General features: G+C 47.7%; 2 long non-coding RNA genes across 2 annotated transcripts; both read right to left on the bottom strand.

Moving 5' to 3' along the window:
* Positions 1–2,323: 2,323 nt before the first annotated feature.
* Positions 2,324–2,984, bottom strand: LOC120642904. The gene is made up of 2 exons (XR_005662784.1): positions 2,927–2,984; positions 2,324–2,757 (listed from the first exon to the last, which is right to left on the bottom strand). It is a non-coding gene; the product is annotated as an uncharacterized LOC120642904 (long non-coding RNA).
* A 5,311-nt stretch (positions 2,985–8,295) lies between these two features.
* On the bottom strand, positions 8,296–10,968 carry LOC120639823. Its single transcript, XR_005661685.1, has 4 exons — positions 10,250–10,968; positions 9,671–9,811; positions 9,381–9,511; positions 8,296–8,666 (listed from the first exon to the last, which is right to left on the bottom strand). It is a non-coding gene; the product is annotated as an uncharacterized LOC120639823 (long non-coding RNA).
* Between the last annotated feature and the right edge of the window lie 3,378 nt (positions 10,969–14,346).

Here is a 14,346-nt window from a genome sequence, read left to right as displayed (position 1 = left end):
CAGAGGGAGCTTACAAGCCTTCGAGTAGTGAAGGAATGGTTCTATATCTTGCCTACGTTAGTGGGATCCTCCTTTTATACTTCAAGGTGGGACCCCTATTTACATATCACTATTGCTAGCGTGTGTTTCTCATTAGCCGGAGGAGACTCTTCATCCTTGTCAGTCAATGGGTCCTACTCCATCGGTCAAGAGTGGCGGCAGTTCTTTGGTCAGTTTTCTTGGGCAACGGGTCTTCGTGCTCCCGTCCCATCCCTGGTCGGTCGGGATGGTCTCTCCACTCGGTCGGGGCTCGGCGGTCGTATCATCATCTGTCCGTTCGTACATCCTCCGCACGTCCTCCCCTGAGCGGGCTTCTAACCAGGGAGTGGCACGCATGCTGACGGGCTCAGCTTGTCAGACGGCCTCGCTTGATCGCAGTCGCCTGGCGCTAATGGAACGTTGTCAGCGCGGTCATGATGACGATGTGCGGGGCAGACGAGTTGACGCCCTCTCTCCTGTTTCTTGCTGGCGGTATGAGTAGGTGGCATAGTTCGCACTGTGACGCCGTCAGGAGGTCCTGTTCGGGTGCACAAACGCTCTCCGCGGAGTGGGGCGGTGCGTACGGCGGAGTGGGAGCAGGCCGTGGCTGCCACGCCCTCGGCCTGGGTCATCTCCTTGCCGAGCAAGACCCAGGTGGCTTGGTACGGAATGCTCTCGCGCGGTGCATTCGGTCGGGGTGCTTTGGCGTGTCCCCTCCTCACCCTAGCGTGGTCGGCCACCGGACGCGACGCGGCTGCTGCCGTTCCTTTGGCCCTTCTTGGGCCGATCGCTTGGCTTTGGTTTGGCAGCGGGAATATCTTTGTTGGGGACCCCGGGTCCTACCTCCATCAGTATGCTATACTTTTGTGTTAACTCTGGAATCGATTTGTAGGAGCGGTGAGGCCATCACCCATCCAAAATTCATTTTCAGGGGCGGAAATGTTTTTCTATTTTATTCTAAAAATTCATGAAATCCTTAAACATAGAGAGATTATAATTTCTTAAACAATTGAATAAACGTAGAGAACTTGTAACTTTTAAACAATTAAATGATTTTAAATAAAAAAAGTTATCAACTACAATATTTTAGGTCTTGTCAACCTCTATAATTTTTATATAAAGTTTGACTTCATCCGAGATCATTTGAAAATTTATGAACTTTATTGCGTGGGACCATCTGTAGGAGTAGGTGAGGCCATCACCCACCCCTAGAATGCCCACCATTTCTCGGGATGGGTAGTGGAGTCATCCACCCCTAGATATGTTATTTTAAGGGTGGGTAATGCCATCACCCGCCCCTAAAAATACAATTCTAGGGGTGGGTCAGGTACTATAGCAATCCTACTCATTTGTATCATTTCTTTAGTAGTGTAATTTCCACGTATCACATCCAAAATTTCATTTGCAGTATCAAAATCCGACTGTTTGCCGAGTGCTATTGGGCACCTGGCAAACAGCCTCTTTGCCAAGTGCCGCCAAAAAACACTCGGCAAAATAGCAACACTCGGCAAACAGGACATTTGCCGAGTGTTTTTTCTTTTACACTCAGCAAAATATACTTTGCTGAGTGCTAGGCAAAAGACCCTCAGTAAAAAGAACTTTGCCGAGTGCTAGACAAAAAGCACTCGGCGAATGAAAACTTGAAAGCATATTTTTAAAACAGTAGATTAATTTAATTAAAAAATATTCAACTACAAAGTTGTACAAGGTCTCAAGATCTACAACTTTTATTTTGACCATTTCTTCATTCGACAAAGCGATGGTAACGTTGCTCGCAAAATCTACATCTCTCCCGTATAGTTTCATGAACTAGGAGAGAGATATATAAGATTTGTGAACAATGTTACTACCACTATGTCGGATGAAGAAACTACCAAAATAAAAGTTGTAGATCTTCAGAAGTTGGGCAACTTTATAGTTGAACACTTTTTAATTTGAATCAATTTTGCCAATGAAAACTATGTTTGAATTTCTCAAATTTGAAATTTGATTTTTTTAAGGACGTCGGATGGGGAAACAACCAAAATGAAAGTTGTAGATCTTAAAAAGTTATGAAATTTTGTAGTTGATAACTTCTTGATTTGAAATTATCCTGTCAACGAAAACTATGTTTGAATTGCTCAAATTTGAAATTCAAATTTTATAAAGACGTCGGATGGAAAAATAGCCAAAATGAAAGTGCTCTTTTGAGCACTCGCAAAAGCCGACAAAACACAATCAACAAAGTGCTCTTTGCCGTCAAAATGGAAGCCAAGCGCTCTTTGCTGTGGGTGGCACTCGGCAACACTCGGCAAAGCCCCAAAGCTGCAGATTCCGGTAGTGTTGCCAACGTATTATTCATAACTGAGTCATCACAATTCACAACTTATGACAGGCAAACATATACAAGACTCCATCACAGACATGCTTTTATTTACTTAACCCCACATGAATGGTCCTTATGAACACATGCAAATGCTATTATTTGGTGGCTTGGCGTTCCGATGCTTCAGCCAATTTTAGGAACCTGGGCGACGATGTCGACCCAGAGACGGACGCGATTAGGGTCAACCTCTTGGGTGACAACGGAGCCTACAGGGACAGGCACGACATTGAGGTGCGGCCGCTCCGCCTTGATCCTCTCCGTCGCCTCCTTGATCGTGCATCCCACTAGCTCAGGCCACTCCGTTTTGGGAGTAGCATTGCACCCCTTGCTGTCAGCTGTTGAGCTCATCTTCTTCAGAGATACCTGCAGAATTTCTGCGCAGCATTTGTTAAAAATGGGAGTTCAGGCTATACAAAGTAGTAGAAACGAAGCAAACCAGAACTACGGGCTTCAATCAGTTTCTTGTTCTTCTTTTGCAATGTTCATAGCTAAACGAACAAAGAACAATAGGAAATTGAAGGGGGCGCATGTATTGTGGCTTACCTCAAAGATGTAAGCACTTTGATTGATGGTTTTTCTTGTGTGTTCGATGATGGATGATAGCTGATGAACGCAAGTCGGATCCTATTTATAGGCAATGGATTCCGCAACACGTTTTGTTCAAAGCCTTGTCTGCACAAGCAACCAGGAAAGTTCGAGCCCAGTCTGCTGAACCTTATCCAGTTACGTATTTGTAGTTGTCAACACGTTGGACCAGTAACAAGCACGTTGATGAGTAGGTGTAGAAAAAAAACTAAACTAGCAAACCCTCTCTTCTCCACGCATTTAGCACATGCCGAACACGAATTTGAACTGTTACATACGGAGACGTTCTTCTTTTTGGACATTTCAGTAACCTGTGTCAGATATTGAAGATCATGCATGCTGGCAATATATGTCGTACTCATGACATACCACTTACAAGTAATGGAAAATAGCCATTTATAGAGAAACACATAAATGAAACATGAAATTCTATTATTTCATTCTTGGAATCTCCATAACGTTGTAGATTATGCGTTGACAAATCCGTTTAGATTATGCGTTGACAAATCCACATTTACAGAATTCGTCAGGTGCATAAGTGTTTAGTTATTAATCTTCCTTTTTTTCTTTAGCAAGTATCCACTACCGAAAATGAAAGATTTCGCTGTGGGTGGAAAACCGATAGAAAAATGCCAGTTACTGACAGGAAAATCGTTTCTATCAGGTTACTGATACAAAAATACCGACATCACTAGTTTGATAGGGAAACAAAATTTGAATGACGGTAAACTGACATAACTAATTTCCATGTCGGTACCGACCTGATAGAAAAATTGCTTTGCAACAGGCCTGCATTTCAATCCCTGTCGCATGAAACCGACAAAAAAAGTTGTGCGCACCGACATGGAAAACGTTATTCTGTCGAGTACCTCAACATCGTTCATTCAAGCATCACCTGTCAGAAAAAATGCTTAATCTATTCTTTCACCTACATAGTGCTTTATATTCGAAAAGTTCAGAATTAATTTAGTTGAGCATAATGGGCAAATATATTGGAAATAAAGAAAATGGGCGGAGCAGCTATTTATTTGGAGGAAGTCTGTCGAGGTTGCCGTGGCTCTATTTCAGAGGCTCATGTACGACCCCTAGCGTGACCACGTACGTCTGGTTCATCTCATCCTCTAAAAGATGCAGAGTCCTGGACCCAAATTCCGCCAGAAGGAACCGAAAGTAGAGCAAGAAAAGAACACCGAACGAATAATTCAAGCAATGGAAGCAAGTTGTGCAATTTCTGCCCCATCCTGCTTGGCTCTGGTCAACCCCTACGCGGCAACAAACTTGGCAAAGGAACTTGCTCCATGCCGGCCATCGCCAACAGCCGCAGCGGTGAGAGTGAATGCTGCAAAGCTTCCTCCAGGGGTAAGTGAAACAAGCAAAAATATTCCTGGTATTTTTTTGTGAAAAGATTAGTCCAAGCAGATCTTTTGCGGGTATCTGTTCAGGGTGTGTTTAGTTGGTAAAAAAGTATGGATTTTGGTACCGTAGCATATTTCGCTGTTACTTGACAAATAATATCCAATTATGGACTAATTAGGCTTAAAAATTTATCGCGTGCTAATTAGTTAAATAGTATAATTAATTATTTTTTCAACTACATTTAATGCTCCATGTATGTGTCGAAAAATTCGATGTAATGGGTGCTGTGCAAACATTTTTGAAAACTAAACAGGGCCTCAATCTCTGTATTCAGGTTGTTGAGGTGCAGCCAAAGCTGAGAGAGCTCTTCTTGGGGCTAATTAATTGAAACTGCCCAGACGTGGAACTCCAGGGCCTGCATGATTTGTCTCATGGGCACCTTTACTGCGGAGCAGGTAATAAAAGAATTCATTTCATAACAATCTTCATAAAAAGATGTAATGTTTCAAGTGTTTTGCAACATCTACTTGAATTTCTGAAAAACTAATTTGCTTCTTAATTCAGGTAATGAACAAGGGAATTCTTCAGATAAGTGTGGTGGCAGTGTGGCCTCAGACCTTCCTCTACAGTTGCCAAAGTATTTATTTTGTATGTAATCAAAACTTGAGAGGTCCCTCATTTTAGTGTATCGCGAGAGCCCCCAATCTGAAAAGTAGAGGAGAGACCAAATTGGATAAAAGTGAAAAAGTACCAAATAGAGACAAGAAAGTAACAAATCACCGGTGGTATCTTCTTATCTGGCTATGGACCCAAATCTAGCGAGGTCCGGGGTTTTTGCTGGGGGAGGAGATTGGTGGGTGCAGGGTATAGGGTCTGCCGGACCGGGTTGGATTGTGGGGGTGACAGCGAGGCAGCGGGGCACCACCTGCCGCAGTGGTGGAGGACGGCGGTTGGGTAGTGCAGGGGAGGGGGGCTGGGGAATTCGCGGCGGCGCTTACACCGATCGAGGGAGCGGCCATTTGGGGCTTGGGTAGTGGATCCGGAGGATGTGGCGACACCAGTGAGGCGAGAGGGAGGCCACTGGCGGGGTGAGGAGGGCAGTCCTAGGCGACATCGGTGAGGACGAGGCAAGTGGCAGGGCAGGATTCGCCAAGAGAGCACCGGCGGATGGAGGTGTTTTTTTTTGTCGGCGGATGGATAATGATGGAGGGCTCACAATGGAGGGTTAACGAGAGTGTCCTCTCCCCTAGTTGCCTCCCTTCCTTCAAGGCTAAATGGAGAGATTTTTAAAGTAAAGAGACACTCTTCTCATTTCTTCCCCAACAGTTGAGAGAGCACGAAAGGGAGGCAAATCGTGCACCCACTGATGTGGTCGCCGTTCCCCTCCGCCTCACTGATGTACGGGAATGGCAACTAGAGTAGGTCCTAGGGTATCTAGGGTTTTGGTTCCCAACGGCATCTACAAGTCGGTGAAGGTGGCAGTGCCGCGGGACGGAATTAGTCCTCTTGGACTCGTCCTCACCCCGTTGGTGCTTCACTCCGGTGCCGGCGATGAGCCCGTGGAGGTTGGTGTCCTTGCATGGGAACTTCATACAGGAGTCGGTCCGCGGCGGCGTGTCATCCTTGGTGGCGACGGCTAGAGTCAATCTAGTGTTTCCAAGGTGTGGTGGAGGCTGCGGGTGCTACAGTCGTCAAGAGGATGGATCGAGCTCAAGCTTCCCGTGGTGGTGGTTGTCAGCGGCGGCGAGCTTGGATCTAGGGCCGAGGGTGCTCAGGGTGTGACCCTAACCGATGCATGATCAGCGTCGGCTTTAGTTGGTCTCTGACAGCGAGTGTCTTTTGTGATTCATCAAAGACTTCGTGCAATGGAGATCCCTTTGAACTTGGGGTCAGCTGTGGCGGACGACACTGGCATGGTCCCCCGATGGCGGCAGGGATTCATTCTTCCACCTGGAAAGGGTCCAAAGACATTGCTGTAAGTTTTGTTTTTCTAGTGGCCCTTTTGTTAGTAGGGTATGGTAGTTGTCCTCACTACTACAGACGAGATCTTGGATCCTGCACATTTATCCCGGCCGTCATTGGACCCGGGACAAATGAAAGCTTTAGTCCCAAGTGTAAAGTCTAGCAGCTAGTGTAGTGCAGAAAGAGAACTTTTATCCCGGTTGAAGACTCCCACCGGAACGAAATACTATCCTTTGATCCCTGTTGGAGTCACCAGACGGCATCGAATGTTTTAGTCCCGGTTGGTGACTCCAACCGGGACCAAAAGATACTATTTTGTTCCAGTGGGAGTCTCCAACCGAGGCAAAATTGCTTCAAAGCGCGGGCTCAAGGTGACTCTTAGATTATCTAACTCTACCTAGCATCCCTCTCACCCTTATCTCTTCGACTCTTCCACTACCCTGACATCTCTCTCCCTTGAGCTTCACTCCCCCTCCCCCTCCCTCCCTCCCTCCCTAAGATTCCTCCGGTCCTCCCAGGCACTAGAGGAAACAACCGTGCGCACGTGCGGGCTAGCGAGCCACGACCAGGTGTCGTGGGTGTGGGTGTTCCCGGATGCGGGCCGGCCAGCCACCGCCGCCGTGCGCGGATAGGAGCAGGCCGCCATGGCCCGACCGGTCGTTGCCGCCGGACCAGACCGTCGCTGCCGTGAATCCGGCATGGGCTGGGGCCAACGAGCTACTGCCAGACGCGGGTTAGGGAGCCACGGTGTGGTGGAACCGCCCAATTTATCCCAGCTTAAGAGCGCCCAATCATCATTTAAAAGAATAATTTAGCCAACACTCTTAAAACGGAACAAATTCGGTAGTCCATCGGGCTTCACCCGAACTTCCACCTTACAACTGTCCCTTTAACATGCATACAGGATCACTTTGCATAAAGCTTTAGATATTACACACAAACATTTATTATAAAACATAAAACAAGGAAAGTGTTATTACCATATAAGAAAAAACTTAGTGCAAGCCGACCTGTTGACACCATTTTTTTGGCATGTATCAATCTATTGGGCAAGCGGCTAATGATGAGTGGGCCAGTGCTGGGTCAGGAAAAGAAGAAAGTATATTGGGCCTTTGGGGCAGAGGAGGCGTCGCAACCGATGGAGCTATGGAAGGAGCTGACGGAGCTACGTCAGCAAGTTATCTTTTAGATTTCGTGTCATTTGTTTAGGCAAGTTAATTTCTTGTTTCACATGTTATAATCTCACTGTATCAGCAAGGGAGGTTAGGGTTAGGCTATAAATAGCTGACCTCCGTCATTTGTAAACTTTGATCAACCACATCCAAACACAGCTTTACATTCAAATGCATCTACCTTTCCGCACGGCGACTTCGCCCTAGTTGCAGTAGGTTTTTCTCTTTACCCGTTCTTCTCAGTAGGTATGCTCCATTGCTTGTTGAAAAGTTTCGAGTAGAGTTGTGTAGATGGGTTCAGGTTGACGGCACATCGTTTCTTCCTCCATCTATGGCACTCGAAGTTATTGAGCATGCTAGATCCGTCCGGCGGGCTTTAGCTATTCACCAGTGATCGAGCACGTTAGATCCGTCCAGTGGGGTCTGACGGTTCACCAGTTACCGAGCTCTCCAGATCTGTATGGCGGGGTTTGGTTTGCTCACCCAGTTATCGGTAAAAGTTGGTGATCTGTTAGATTAATTCACTATACCACAACCCCGATACACCAACTGACCGTCAGTCCCTAAAAGCCATTGTACCGACAGACCATCAGTTGATATAGATGTATGCCAACACCACGTTTCTGTCATTGTAAGTGGCGTCGGTATAACTTATACCGACTGACAAAGTTATACCAGCTGATGGTCCGATGCCCTAATAAGATATACCAACTGACACATATCCCAACCAATGATCATATCCCAACCAATGATCTGTTACAATTTTTTTACCGACTAACAGCAAGTAGCTAAATTTCTTTACCAACTAACAATCCAATGCTAAGAATCTATATAAAATAATATAATTAATCTCTCATTGATCATACAGCACCAATTTTTTGAAACAATACATAACAAACACACTTGACTGATGGTTTTTCATTTGAAGCCAACAGATTCAATATGAGCATACAAACATTGACATTGATCACCCATACATTTACTTGTCCAATCTTTCCCCAGAACTACAGACAAAGGGTCCATATAAGCCAGCAATTACAAGAAGCATATACAGCCAAATTTTCCATCACAGTAAACACCAAAAGGCGCTCAGGAACGCCAAAAGACAACTACAGAGAAGGCCTAGCCTATAAACACAACCTAAAAAGCTACATACCAGGAACACAGCTAAGCACTTGACTCCTTATAAAGCATCCTCTTGGAGACACCTAGGGTTGAAAACGGTCGGAATCGGTCGGGATAACCCCGTTACCGTTTTCATTTTTACATTTTAATACGAAAGCGATATCGAAAACGAACAAGTCGAACACGAATACGAATACGGACTCACGGTATATCGAAAACGAACCAATTCGAACGGATAAGTGTCAAAAGCGAACAGTCTACAGAAAGGTAAAACGGAAACACCGACCCGTACGATCGTGCCCAGTCATCCAACAAACTCGACATGAGTACATAAAAATACATAGACAAATGACGGTACATAGTCACAACCACAACTCACAACCGGAGGAGGGGCTGGCGACGACCGAGGACGACTGGACACCGGAGTCGAGGCCTCAGGGGACAAGAGCCAGAGAGGCGGCTGGCGATGGTAAGTGGAGGGAGAGGCGGAGAGAGGCAGCGGGCGAGGGAGGGAGGCGAGGGCATCAAGGCCTAAGGGGTTGGGTTTGAAACTAGTTAGGCTTAAGCTGAAAAAACGGTATATTCCGAATTAGTGAAAACGGGATATCCCGATCAAATACGGGAAATACGAAAATGATCGGAATATAGGTCAAACCGTTTCCGTCCCGTTTTCGAATTTGACATCCCGTATTTCATATTGATTCCGAATTTGTCCGAAAATATGAAAACGGATCGGTAAAATGTAGAAATCGGAACGGAACGGGATTTATCCCGACCGTTTTCAACCCTAGAGACACCTTATAAAGCATCCTCTTGGAGATCCTAGTTTTATCTCTAGGAAGTTCAGAAGAAACACAATTCAATGTGCTGGAACTGGTAGACAAAAGAAGCATGCCCTCCCTCTGCGATCAGGCATCCATGCTCACACCTTGAAGGAAAAAAATAATTAGAAATGATTGATTGAAATGATTCAATTACATAATACATACAGAACTCAAATATGTAGCTAATGCATGATATATTATCCAGATACTTGCACTGTTTGTAGGAATGTCTTTAAAAATACCAGTTTTTTTAAAAAAATTACCTGAATTCCTAACATGCTATGCTGTGTGCAGCATGAGGAGTTGCGGAACATTCAAGATGGAAAGTCTAGACCTCCACAGTGGCTTTCAGCTCGATTGCTTGCCATGGGAAGTACTGTCATTTCTTCAGTCAGGTTATGGTGCTGGTAATAGATGCGTAAGAAATCAGCAAGCATTAATATGTCATACCATGTGCATTTACTTTCAGTTTAAGGGGGTATGCAAGAGTTAATGGGATGTCATAACTGGAGCCATTTCTTCCAGAGGTGCAGGACCAAGATCGTTTTCCTTGTCACTACGTATCTGTTACCCATGTATTCATTCCCATCAACAAAATTCGGTATATATGAAATGCTTATATAGTTCAGCTCACGGAATGCTAACCAACATGTGTTACAAGTAATTTGTAAGAAAAGAGGGGGGGGGACCCCTAGCACCACCGAACAACTTGACAGCTGACCCTAGCACGTCCTCAAATCAACAAGCATACATACGTATATGAATCCAGGACTACAAGTGCAACCGGATCTGCTAAAATCCAAGCAAGGGGAGGGGGGGAGGGAGGGAATGGAAAGTAATACCTTGATGGAGATTGAAAGATGGAGCGTGACGAGGGGCTCGGGCAGTCGGGAAGGCAAGGGGATCGATGCGGCCCATGCGGCTTCGCGGCCGCCGCCACCGATGCGCTCTGCGCCCGCACGAATGGATGTGCTCCATAGTCCATACTGTGCAGCATCCGCCTCCTGGGAGGTCCCCCGCACGGATGCGAGCACAAGGCACGCGCCGGCTCCCACGGTCCCTCACGCGCTATCGCCGCCCGCAGCCTCCTGCGGGTCCCGCATTTCTTGCAGCTCGAGCAGTGGGCGGCGCGCCTCCTGCTCTCCCGTGGGTCGATGCGGCGGCTCCTGGACGCGGCGGCCGGCGGGGCTGCCCGGTCTCCCGCTCCGGTGAATGGCAGGCGGACGCGAGGAGGCGTGGATTTGGGAGAGGAGTAGTGGGCGGGCAGCGGCGCGGCTCCACGAAACGGTGGCCGGCGGTTGCTGCCGGGTCTCCAGCTCTGGTGAGTGGCGAGCGGAGGTGAGGTGGGATGGATTTGGGAAAGGAGCACTGGGCGGGCAGCGACGCGCGGCTCTGGATGAGATCTGGGAGAGAAGCAGCAAACGCGAGGCGGTCGAGCGCGCAAGACTTTGGGAGATCTGGGGAGAGCGCGCGGCGGCGGAGACATTTGGGGAAGATGGCGGCGCGCAAGTGCGCAGGGGCAGAAGAACGATAGAATTAGGGTTCTCCGAAGCTGATTGGTCACTGGTGGGCTCCTGAAGGAAAAATTGCGCGCCGGAGTGGGCCTAAAGCGCCCGATAGGCCCAGTACATGTATGCCGACGGATGGTTTGAGGCATATCAGCTTTTATCAACTGATGGTGCGATGGTACATGTGAACAGAAATACCGATTGATGGTCAGTCGTTAAAACTTGAATTACCGACTGATTGACTGTTGTAGAGCTTTACCGACTGACAGTTTGTTGCTATTAATCTACTTTTGCCGACACACGTCTGACGGGATTTTTGGGCTGTGGTATAGTGATTTGCTCCATTAGTTTAGCATATCGTTGCTTTTACCACTAGCTATTGATGCGCGATTAGATTTTGTTAGGTTGACTTGTTTAATCTAGCTTGTTTTAAGTTTGCATCACAAATTATCCAGCCTAGATCTGCTCACTATCGGCTCTTATCGTGTCGCTCTAACCACAGTCGATCAGGGTTGAATCTAGGTGTTGTCTACAGGTTGCGTCGTCACGAGCGTGGCTTGTCTTCCCGCGAATCGGCTATACGATATCCAATCCGCACATGCCACTGATATTGGCTAGCTAGCCGATAGCCCCCAGAATTTAACGTCTATCATCCTTGTCAATTGCAAGTCAAATTGACTAGCACGCTGAGCGCACCGCACGCGCACCGATTCGGTTCAGTACGATGGAACAAAGCAAATCTCCCCGGCCCTAGCGTACGTGGAGTGCGAGAGTCCTTCACGGTGGGATTTTTACGTTAACATGCTTCTTGGCACGCCTGGTGGGACACGTCATCAACATCCACGACAACATCATATACGGCTACATGGATGAGGTTACCGAAACTGACGAAACCAAAGCCGCAGATGGTGCCACCGACGGAGAGATTCACTCTGACAATACTGTTAAGGTGACCAAGGAGCAACTCAGTGATGAGCAGAGACAACAGCTAGCCAAGGCTGTTGAGAGCTTTGAAGACAAATGTCTCATGACGTTCAGCATGGTCGGCAGAGGGGGCAAGGTGATCCAAAAATGCAAATTCCCTATGTCATGCCATATCACCATCACTAAAGATCCTAGCAAGTTCCAAGAGATGTTCGATGTAACGTCCCGCCTCACCGAGGTCGGGCCCGCTTACATCTGGCTGCTTTCTAGGACATAGAAAGTCCTCACAGACCAACACCAGTCTTTTCTGCACACTTTGTCCTCACTCGTGCACACCCGAGAAGAATTTCCCGGTCGGTCACCCATCCCCAAATTTCTCCGGGCCAAGCACGCTTAACCTCGGAGTTCTTTGTAGACCGGCTTCCGGAAAAGAAGTTGCAACTTATTGGTATGAGTATCCTATTAATCCTATTAAGCCCTGGGCCGGGGTGTCACATGCTCACCCCCTTAAGAGACCGACGTCCTCGTCGGTCAATCCCAAGCCAGGAACGTCCTCTCTTGGCCACGTCCCGTACGTCCAGTGCCAGCAACCCATGTGCCACGTCCGTGCGTCCAGTGCCAACGGTCTCTGTGTCATGTCCGTGCGTCCAGTGCCAACGGTGCATCCCAGATACCCACGCACTGACCCGCCACGTGCCCGTGCACATGCCGGTGGCATATGCGCCCCCACGCGCCCGTGCTCATGCCTCCGCACTTACGCCCGTACGTGCCCGTGAAACCGCGAGAGTCGGCTCTGATACCATTCTATAACGTCCCGCCTCCACGAGGCTGGGCTCGCTTACATCTGGCTGCTTTCTAGGATATAGACTGTCCTCATAGACCAACACCAGTCTTTTCTGCACACTTTGTCCTCACTCGTGCACACCCGGGAAGAACTTCCCGGTCGGTCACCCATATCCCAATTTCTCCGGGCCAAGCACGCTTAACCTCGGAGTTCTTTGGAGACCGGCTTCCGGAAAAGAAGTTGCAACTTGTTGGTATGAGTATCCTATTAAGCCCTGGGCCGGGGTGTCACATTCGACATGGCCATGCATCATGCCTTGATAAATCAATCCAAGGTCATGACGAACTCAGTCCGGAATGCAATCTACGAGATGATGAATGTTGGCACTCCTTAGCCTAAACGAATTACTCCGCAAGCACACAGAGACCGATGTAGCTTTCACTAGGGAATATACCTGAGATATCGAATCCAAGGAACAGTAAAGCTTCGACCAGACCTAGAAGTATTCAACCGGACACACTAAGAGAGAAGAGATAAAAGGGAAGAGGGCCTAACTCCAGATAACTTACTACTCGACCTAGCGACGAGCTAACTACTAACTTGATCTGCTCCGGCGGCTGGAAGAGGAAGGACTTTAGAAAAGGATGAGAGGGGAGTCCAACGGCAACCTGCAACTACTGCTATGAAAACACCCGAACGTGGTCGACTACGAGGGACGGATAGGGCTGTCACCACCTACCGCCTACCACAACGGTTCCATGGGGTGGAACACAACCTGAGACAACTAACCAAGCCTGGGCACCTCGCCCACAGCTATCAGGCTACTTAGATAGAAAGCAACCTCAAATAAGTAGAACTTGCTACTTACGCAGACTCAGGATCCCGTAGATCAAAGAAAGTAATTAAACAAGTAACTAAAGCAGAAAGTAAAGCTAGCAAGAAACTAAAGTTGAGACGAGAAAACTTACTCAAAGATATATTCCTCCAAGGTGGATACAAAATATGGAGTAAGACCGAGAGAACTCGAGTCCACTCCTTTAGCTTGGTTTGCACCAAAGCTCTCACCTCACTCTCTCCCTATTCTAATACTAAGAGAGTAACAAGTGAACACTCTTCTCAAGTGGATGGTGTGTCTTGGGAGTGAGGAGTGGAGCTCCTTTTATAGGGTCTTTATGTCGCTAACTTGTCTGCAGCTTCACTTGTACGCAAGTATATCCTTTGCTTGACTTCCATGCGAAGAGTGGAGATGAGACAATGACATGTGGGGCCTGCCGGCCTCCTCTAGACCGGCCGGCCTGGGGTTGCCGTCAATTCCCACCGCCTTCTCGTGGACACTCCGGATTCATTCCTGAGGTCGATAACAGTTGTGTAGCTTCAACGGTGACAGTTAGGGGCCGGCCGGCTTCACCTAGGCCGGCTGGCCTGGCTCTGGCTTGCCTCGGCCGTCCGTTGTTTTGACATGTTCATATATGGTTGCATATCATCCCTCAAGTCGGTTCAGGTCCTGACTCATTGATTAGTCACTGCAGGTGGACCCAATTGGACTTGGTGCACACCTTTCGATCTTAACTTGTGACGCTTGTGCGACACAACACGCTCTTTGCTTGATCTTGTGTTTAGGACCATCATTGTAAAGTTGCACGACAAATTTCTAGAGGGGTAGGCCGGCCGGTCTAGGAATTCTCCCAATTTGGCTCATTTTCGTATATGTTGTACCTGAATT

Source organism: Panicum virgatum, chromosome 7K (genome assembly GCF_016808335.1).
Source record: "Panicum virgatum strain AP13 chromosome 7K, P.virgatum_v5, whole genome shotgun sequence".
NCBI lineage: Eukaryota > Viridiplantae > Streptophyta > Magnoliopsida > Poales > Poaceae > Panicum > Panicum virgatum.
Note: the sequence above shows the minus strand (reverse complement) of the source record. Positions and strands in the feature narration are given on the sequence as shown.